This window comes from Euprymna scolopes, chromosome 29 (genome assembly GCF_053919585.1).
Source record: "Euprymna scolopes isolate OS-2025 chromosome 29, ASM5391958v1, whole genome shotgun sequence".
Taxonomy (NCBI): domain Eukaryota; kingdom Metazoa; phylum Mollusca; class Cephalopoda; order Sepiida; family Sepiolidae; genus Euprymna; species Euprymna scolopes.
The window spans coordinates 87,731,927-87,737,926 of NC_136510.1; the positions used below are offsets into that span (position 1 = coordinate 87,731,927).

Genomic DNA, 6,000 nt, shown 5'->3' on the forward strand with positions numbered 1-6,000 from the left:
ATTCTGCAGAAACTGACGAGGTGGCCGAGTGGTTAAGACGATGGACTGCTAATCCATTGGGGTCTCCCCGCGTGAGTTCGAATCTCATCCTCGTCGTAAATTGTTTTGTTGCTTTTCGGTACACTTTTAAAGTTGATTATAGAAATATACACAAATGGATTTTCTCTAGTTATACATATTTGTTGTACAGTGATAAGGACATTATGGAGAGTTATTCTGCAGAATCTCACGAGGTGGCCGAGTGGTTAAGGCGATGGACTGCTAATCCATTGGGGTCTCCCCGCGTGAGTTCGAATCTCATCCTCGTCGTAAATTGTTTTGTTGCTTTTCGGTACACTTTTAAAGTTGATTATAGAAATATACAGAAATGGATTTTCTCTAGTTATACATATTTGTTGTACAGTGATAAGGACATTATGGAGAGTTATTCTGCAGAATCTGACGAGGTGGCCGAGTGGTTAAGGCGATGGACTGCTAATCCATTGGGGTCTCCCCGCGTGAGTTCGAATCTCATCCTCGTCGTAAATTGTTTTGTTGCTTTTCGGTACACTTTTAAAGTTGATTATAGAAATATACAGAAATGGATTTTCTCTAGTTATACATATTTGTTGTACAGTGATAAGGACATTATGGAGAGTTATTCTGCAGAATCTGACGAGGTGGCCGAGTGGTTAAGGCGATGGACTGCTAATCCATTGGGGTCTCCCCGCGTGAGTTCGAATCTCATCCTCGTCGTAAATTGTTTTGTTGCTTTTCGGTACACTTTTAAAGTTGATTATAGAAATATACACAAATGGATTTTCTCTAATTATACATATTTGTTGTACAGTGATGAGGACATTATGGAGAGTTATTCTGCAGAATCTGACGAGGTGGCCGAGTGGTTAAGGCGATGGACTGCTAATCCATTGGGGTCTCCCCGCGTGAGTTCGAATCTCATCCTCGTCGTAAATTGTTTTGTTGCTTTTCGGTACACTTTTAAAGTTGATCATAGAAATATACACAAATGGATTTCTCTAGTTATACATATTTGTTGTACAGTGATAAGGACATTATGGAGAGATATTCTGCAGAATCTGACGAGGTGGCCGAGTCGTAAAGGCGATGGACTGCTAATCCATTGGGGTCTCCCCGCGTGAGTTCGAATCTCATCCTCGTCGTAAATTGTTTTGTTGCTTTTCGGTACACTTTTAAAGTTGATTATAGAAATATACACAAATGGATTTTCTCTAGTTATACATATTTGTTGTACAGTGATAAGGACATTATGGAGAGTTATTCTTCAGAATCTGACGAGGTGGCCGAGTGGTTAAGGCGATGGACTGCTAATCCATTGGGGTCTCCCCGCGTGAGTTCGAATCTCATCCTCGTCGAAAATTGTTTGTTGCTTTTCGGTACACTTTTAAAGTTGATTATAGAAATATACAGAAATGGATTTTCTCTAGTTATACATATTTCTTGTACAGTGATAAGGACATTATGGAGAGTTATTCTGCAGAATCTGACGAGGTGGCCGAGTGGTTAAGGCGATGGACTGCTAATCCATTGGGGTCTCCCCGCGTGAGTTCGAATCTCATCCTCGTCGTAAATTGTTTTGTTGCTTTTCGGTACACTTTTAAAGTTGATTACAGAAATATACAGAAATGGATTTTCTCTAGTTATACATATTTGTTGTACAGTGATAAGGACATTATGGAGAGTTAATCTGCTGAATCTGACGAGGTGGCCGAGTGGTTAAGGCGATGGACTGCTAATCTATTGGGGTCTCCCCGTGTGAGTTCGAATCTCATCCTCGTCGTAAATTGTTTTGTTGCTTTTCGGTACACTTTTAAAGTTGATTATAGAAATATACACAAATGGATTTTCTCTAGTTATACATATTTGTTGTACAGTGATAAGGACATTATGGAGAGTTATTCTTCAGAATCTGACGAGGTGGCCGAGTGGTTAAGGCGATGAACTGCTAATCCATTGGGGTCTCCCCGCGTGAGTTCGAATCTCATCCTCGTCGTTAATTGTTTGTTGCTTTTCGGTACACTTTTAAAGTTGATTATAGAAATATACACAAATGGATTTTCTCTAGTTATACATATTTGTTGTACAGTGATAAGGACATTATGGAGAGTCATTCTGCAGAATCTGACGAGGTGGCCGAGTGGTTAAGGCGATGGACTGCTAATCCATTGGGGTCTCCTCGCGTGAGTTCGAATCTCATCCTCGTCGTAAATTGTTTTGTTGCTTTTCGGTACACTTTTAAAGTTGATTATAGAAATATACAGAAATGGATTTTATCTAGTTATACATATTTGTTGTACAGTGATAAGGACATTATGGAAAGTTAATCTGCAGAATCTGACGAGGTGGCCGAGTGGTTAAGGCGATGGACTGCTAATCCATTGGGGTCTCCCGCGTTAGTTCGAATCTCATCCTCGTCGTAAATTGTTTGGTTGCTTTTCGGTATTCTTTAAAAGTTGATTATAGAAATATACACAAATGGATTTTCGCTAGTTATACATATTTGTTGTACAGTGATAAGGACATTATAGAGAGTTATTCTTCAGAATCTGACGAGGTGGCCGAGTGGTTAAGGCGATGGACTGCTAATCCATTGGGGTCTCCCCGCGTGAGTTCGAATCTCATCCTCGTCGTAAATTGTTTGTTGCTTTTCGGTACACTTTTAAAGTTGATTATAGAAATATACACAAATGGATTTTCTCTAGTTATACATATTTGTTGTACAGTGATAAGGACATTATGGAGAGTTATTCTGCAGAATCTGACGAGGTGGCCGAGTGGTTAAGGCGATGGACTGCTAATCCATTGGGGTCTCCCCGCGTGAGTTCGAATCTCATCCTCGTCGTAAATTGTTTGTTGCTTTTCGGTACACTTTTAAAGTTGATTATAGAAATATACACAAATGGATTTTCTCTAGTTATACATATTTGTTGTACAGTGATAAGGACATTATGGAGAGTTATTCTGCAGAATCTGACGAGGTGGCCGAGTGGTTAAGGCGATGGACTGCTAATCCATTGGGGTCTCCCGACGTGAGTTCGAATCTCATCCTCGTCGTAAATTGTTTTGTTGCTTTTCGGTACACTTTTAAAGTTGATTATAGAAATATACAGAAATGGATTTTCTCTAGTTATACATATTTGTTGTACAGTGATAAGGACATTATGGAGAGTTATTCTGCAGAATCTGACGAGGTGGCCGAGTGGTTAAGGCGATGGACTGCTAATCCATTGGGGTCTCCCCGCGTGAGTTCGAATCTCATCCTCGTCGTAAATTGTTTTGTTGCTTTTCGGTACACTTTTAAAGTTGATTATAGAAATATACAGAAATGGATTTTCTCTAGTTATACATATTTGTTGTACAGTGATAAGGACATTATGGAGAGTTATTCTGCAGAATCTGACGAGGTGGCCGAGTGGTTAAGGCGATGGACTGCTAATCCATTGGGGTCTCCCCGCGTGAGTTCGAATCTCATCCTCGTCGTAAATTGTTTTGTTGCTTTTCGGTACACTTTTAAAGTTGATTATAGAAATATACACAAATGGATTTTCTCTAATTATACATATTTGTTGTACAGTGATGAGGACATTATGGAGAGTTATTCTGCAGAATCTGACGAGGTGGCCGAGTGGTTAAGGCGATGGACTGCTAATCCATTGGGGTCTCCCCGCGTGAGTTCGAATCTCATCCTCGTCGTAAATTGTTTTGTTGCTTTTCGGTACACTTTTAAAGTTGATCATAGAAATATACACAAATGGATTTCTCTAGTTATACATATTTGTTGTACAGTGATAAGGACATTATGGAGAGATATTCTGCAGAATCTGACGAGGTGGCCGAGTCGTAAAGGCGATGGACTGCTAATCCATTGGGGTCTCCCCGCGTGAGTTCGAATCTCATCCTCGTCGTAAATTGTTTTGTTGCTTTTCGGTACACTTTTAAAGTTGATTATAGAAATATACACAAATGGATTTTCTCTAGTTATACATATTTGTTGTACAGTGATAAGGACATTATGGAGAGTTATTCTTCAGAATCTGACGAGGTGGCCGAGTGGTTAAGGCGATGGACTGCTAATCCATTGGGGTCTCCCCGCGTGAGTTCGAATCTCATCCTCGTCGAAAATTGTTTGTTGCTTTTCGGTACACTTTTAAAGTTGATTATAGAAATATACAGAAATGGATTTTCTCTAGTTATACATATTTCTTGTACAGTGATAAGGACATTATGGAGAGTTATTCTGCAGAATCTGACGAGGTGGCCGAGTGGTTAAGGCGATGGACTGCTAATCCATTGGGGTCTCCCCGCGTGAGTTCGAATCTCATCCTCGTCGTAAATTGTTTTGTTGCTTTTCGGTACACTTTTAAAGTTGATTATAGAAATATACACAAATGGATTTTCTCTAGTTATACATATTTGTTGTACAGTGATAAGGACATTATGGAGAGTTATTCTTCAGAATCTGACGAGGTGGCCGAGTGGTTAAGGCGATGAACTGCTAATCCATTGGGGTCTCCCCGCGTGAGTTCGAATCTCATCCTCGTCGTTAATTGTTTGTTGCTTTTCGGTACACTTTTAAAGTTGATTATAGAAATATACACAAATGGATTTTCTCTAGTTATACATATTTGTTGTACAGTGATAAGGACATTATGGAGAGTCATTCTGCAGAATCTGACGAGGTGGCCGAGTGGTTAAGGCGATGGACTGCTAATCCATTGGGGTCTCCTCGCGTGAGTTCGAATCTCATCCTCGTCGTAAATTGTTTTGTTGCTTTTCGGTACACTTTTAAAGTTGATTATAGAAATATACAGAAATGGATTTTATCTAGTTATACATATTTGTTGTACAGTGATAAGGACATTATGGAAAGTTAATCTGCAGAATCTGACGAGGTGGCCGAGTGGTTAAGGCGATGGACTGCTAATCCATTGGGGTCTCCCGCGTTAGTTCGAATCTCATCCTCGTCGTAAATTGTTTGGTTGCTTTTCGGTATTCTTTAAAAGTTGATTATAGAAATATACACAAATGGATTTTCTCTAGTTATACATATTTGTTGTACAGTGATAAGGACATTATGGAGAGTTATTCTTCAGAATCTGACGAGGTGGCCGAGTGGTTAAGGCGATGGACTGCTAATCCATTGGGGTCTCCCCGCGTGAGTTCGAATCTCATCCTCGTCGTAAATTGTTTGTTGCTTTTCGGTACACTTTTAAAGTTGATTATAGAAATATACACAAATGGATTTTCTCTAGTTATACATATTTGTTGTACAGTGATAAGGACATTATGGAGAGTTATTCTGCAGAATCTGACGAGGTGGCCGAGTGGTTAAGGCGATGGACTGCTAATCCATTGGGGTCTCCCCGCGTGAGTTCGAATCTCATCCTCGTCGTAAATTGTTTTGTTGCTTTTCGGTACACTTTTAAAGTTGATTATAGAAATATACACAAATGGATTTTCTCTAGTTATACATATTTGTTGTACAGTGATAAGGACATTATGGAGAGTTAATCTGCAGAATCTGACGAGGTGGCCGAGTGCTTAAGGCGATGGACTGCTAATCCATTGGGGTCTCCCGCGTGAGTTCGAATCTCATCCTCGTCGTAAATTGTTTGGTTGCTTTTCGGTATTCTTTAAAAGTTGATTATAGAAATATACACAAATGGATTTTCTCTAGTTATACATATTTGTTGTACAGTGATAAGGACATTATGGAGAGTTATTCTTCAGAATCTGACGAGGTGGCCGAGTGGTTAAGGCGATGGACTGCTATCCATTGGGGTCTCCCCGCGTGAGGTCGAATCTCACTCTCGTCGTAAATTGTTTTGTTGCTTTTCGGTACGCTTTTAAAGTTGATTATAGAAATATACACAAATGGATTTTCTCTAGTTATACATATTTGTTGTACAGTGATAAGGACATTATGGAGAGTTATTCCGCAGAATCTGACGAGGTTGCCGAGTGGTTAAGGCGATGGACTGC

General features: G+C 39.8%; 28 non-coding genes across 28 annotated transcripts in view; all 28 read left to right on the forward strand.

The window, feature by feature from the left end:
* The first annotated feature begins 14 nt into the window (after positions 1-14).
* Trnas-gcu (transfer RNA serine (anticodon GCU)) lies at positions 15-96 on the forward strand. Its single transcript has one exon. It is a non-coding gene; the product is annotated as a tRNA-Ser (tRNA).
* Positions 97-227: 131 nt separating this feature from the next.
* Trnas-gcu (transfer RNA serine (anticodon GCU)) lies at positions 228-309 on the forward strand. The gene has a single exon. It is a non-coding gene; the product is annotated as a tRNA-Ser (tRNA).
* Positions 310-440: 131 nt separating this feature from the next.
* On the forward strand, positions 441-522 carry Trnas-gcu (transfer RNA serine (anticodon GCU)). The gene has a single exon. It is a non-coding gene; the product is annotated as a tRNA-Ser (tRNA).
* A 131-nt stretch (positions 523-653) lies between these two features.
* Trnas-gcu (transfer RNA serine (anticodon GCU)) lies at positions 654-735 on the forward strand. Its single transcript has one exon. It is a non-coding gene; the product is annotated as a tRNA-Ser (tRNA).
* Positions 736-866: 131 nt separating this feature from the next.
* On the forward strand, positions 867-948 carry Trnas-gcu (transfer RNA serine (anticodon GCU)). The gene has a single exon. It is a non-coding gene; the product is annotated as a tRNA-Ser (tRNA).
* Positions 949-1,078: 130 nt separating this feature from the next.
* Positions 1,079-1,160, forward strand: Trnas-gcu (transfer RNA serine (anticodon GCU)). Its single transcript has one exon. It is a non-coding gene; the product is annotated as a tRNA-Ser (tRNA).
* A 131-nt stretch (positions 1,161-1,291) lies between these two features.
* On the forward strand, positions 1,292-1,373 carry Trnas-gcu (transfer RNA serine (anticodon GCU)). Its single transcript has one exon. It is a non-coding gene; the product is annotated as a tRNA-Ser (tRNA).
* Positions 1,374-1,503: 130 nt separating this feature from the next.
* On the forward strand, positions 1,504-1,585 carry Trnas-gcu (transfer RNA serine (anticodon GCU)). Its single transcript has one exon. It is a non-coding gene; the product is annotated as a tRNA-Ser (tRNA).
* Positions 1,586-1,716: 131 nt separating this feature from the next.
* Trnas-gcu (transfer RNA serine (anticodon GCU)) lies at positions 1,717-1,798 on the forward strand. Its single transcript has one exon. It is a non-coding gene; the product is annotated as a tRNA-Ser (tRNA).
* Positions 1,799-1,929: 131 nt separating this feature from the next.
* Positions 1,930-2,011, forward strand: Trnas-gcu (transfer RNA serine (anticodon GCU)). The gene has a single exon. It is a non-coding gene; the product is annotated as a tRNA-Ser (tRNA).
* Positions 2,012-2,141: 130 nt separating this feature from the next.
* Positions 2,142-2,223, forward strand: Trnas-gcu (transfer RNA serine (anticodon GCU)). The gene has a single exon. It is a non-coding gene; the product is annotated as a tRNA-Ser (tRNA).
* Positions 2,224-2,354: 131 nt separating this feature from the next.
* Positions 2,355-2,435, forward strand: Trnas-gcu (transfer RNA serine (anticodon GCU)). The gene has a single exon. It is a non-coding gene; the product is annotated as a tRNA-Ser (tRNA).
* A 131-nt stretch (positions 2,436-2,566) lies between these two features.
* On the forward strand, positions 2,567-2,648 carry Trnas-gcu (transfer RNA serine (anticodon GCU)). The gene has a single exon. It is a non-coding gene; the product is annotated as a tRNA-Ser (tRNA).
* A 130-nt stretch (positions 2,649-2,778) lies between these two features.
* Trnas-gcu (transfer RNA serine (anticodon GCU)) lies at positions 2,779-2,860 on the forward strand. The gene has a single exon. It is a non-coding gene; the product is annotated as a tRNA-Ser (tRNA).
* Positions 2,861-2,990: 130 nt separating this feature from the next.
* Positions 2,991-3,072, forward strand: Trnas-gcu (transfer RNA serine (anticodon GCU)). Its single transcript has one exon. It is a non-coding gene; the product is annotated as a tRNA-Ser (tRNA).
* Positions 3,073-3,203: 131 nt separating this feature from the next.
* Trnas-gcu (transfer RNA serine (anticodon GCU)) lies at positions 3,204-3,285 on the forward strand. The gene has a single exon. It is a non-coding gene; the product is annotated as a tRNA-Ser (tRNA).
* A 131-nt stretch (positions 3,286-3,416) lies between these two features.
* On the forward strand, positions 3,417-3,498 carry Trnas-gcu (transfer RNA serine (anticodon GCU)). The gene has a single exon. It is a non-coding gene; the product is annotated as a tRNA-Ser (tRNA).
* Positions 3,499-3,629: 131 nt separating this feature from the next.
* Trnas-gcu (transfer RNA serine (anticodon GCU)) lies at positions 3,630-3,711 on the forward strand. The gene has a single exon. It is a non-coding gene; the product is annotated as a tRNA-Ser (tRNA).
* A 130-nt stretch (positions 3,712-3,841) lies between these two features.
* Trnas-gcu (transfer RNA serine (anticodon GCU)) lies at positions 3,842-3,923 on the forward strand. Its single transcript has one exon. It is a non-coding gene; the product is annotated as a tRNA-Ser (tRNA).
* Positions 3,924-4,054: 131 nt separating this feature from the next.
* On the forward strand, positions 4,055-4,136 carry Trnas-gcu (transfer RNA serine (anticodon GCU)). Its single transcript has one exon. It is a non-coding gene; the product is annotated as a tRNA-Ser (tRNA).
* Positions 4,137-4,266: 130 nt separating this feature from the next.
* Positions 4,267-4,348, forward strand: Trnas-gcu (transfer RNA serine (anticodon GCU)). Its single transcript has one exon. It is a non-coding gene; the product is annotated as a tRNA-Ser (tRNA).
* A 131-nt stretch (positions 4,349-4,479) lies between these two features.
* Positions 4,480-4,561, forward strand: Trnas-gcu (transfer RNA serine (anticodon GCU)). The gene has a single exon. It is a non-coding gene; the product is annotated as a tRNA-Ser (tRNA).
* Positions 4,562-4,691: 130 nt separating this feature from the next.
* Trnas-gcu (transfer RNA serine (anticodon GCU)) lies at positions 4,692-4,773 on the forward strand. The gene has a single exon. It is a non-coding gene; the product is annotated as a tRNA-Ser (tRNA).
* A 131-nt stretch (positions 4,774-4,904) lies between these two features.
* Trnas-gcu (transfer RNA serine (anticodon GCU)) lies at positions 4,905-4,985 on the forward strand. Its single transcript has one exon. It is a non-coding gene; the product is annotated as a tRNA-Ser (tRNA).
* Positions 4,986-5,116: 131 nt separating this feature from the next.
* Positions 5,117-5,198, forward strand: Trnas-gcu (transfer RNA serine (anticodon GCU)). The gene has a single exon. It is a non-coding gene; the product is annotated as a tRNA-Ser (tRNA).
* A 130-nt stretch (positions 5,199-5,328) lies between these two features.
* Positions 5,329-5,410, forward strand: Trnas-gcu (transfer RNA serine (anticodon GCU)). Its single transcript has one exon. It is a non-coding gene; the product is annotated as a tRNA-Ser (tRNA).
* Positions 5,411-5,541: 131 nt separating this feature from the next.
* Positions 5,542-5,622, forward strand: Trnas-gcu (transfer RNA serine (anticodon GCU)). The gene has a single exon. It is a non-coding gene; the product is annotated as a tRNA-Ser (tRNA).
* A 343-nt stretch (positions 5,623-5,965) lies between these two features.
* Trnas-gcu (transfer RNA serine (anticodon GCU)) overlaps positions 5,966-6,000 on the forward strand; it is an 82-nt gene continuing 47 nt past the window's right edge. Inside the window, exon 1 of the tRNA in view lies at positions 5,966-6,000. This exon is cut by the window's right edge and continues 47 nt beyond it. This is a non-coding gene — a tRNA (tRNA-Ser).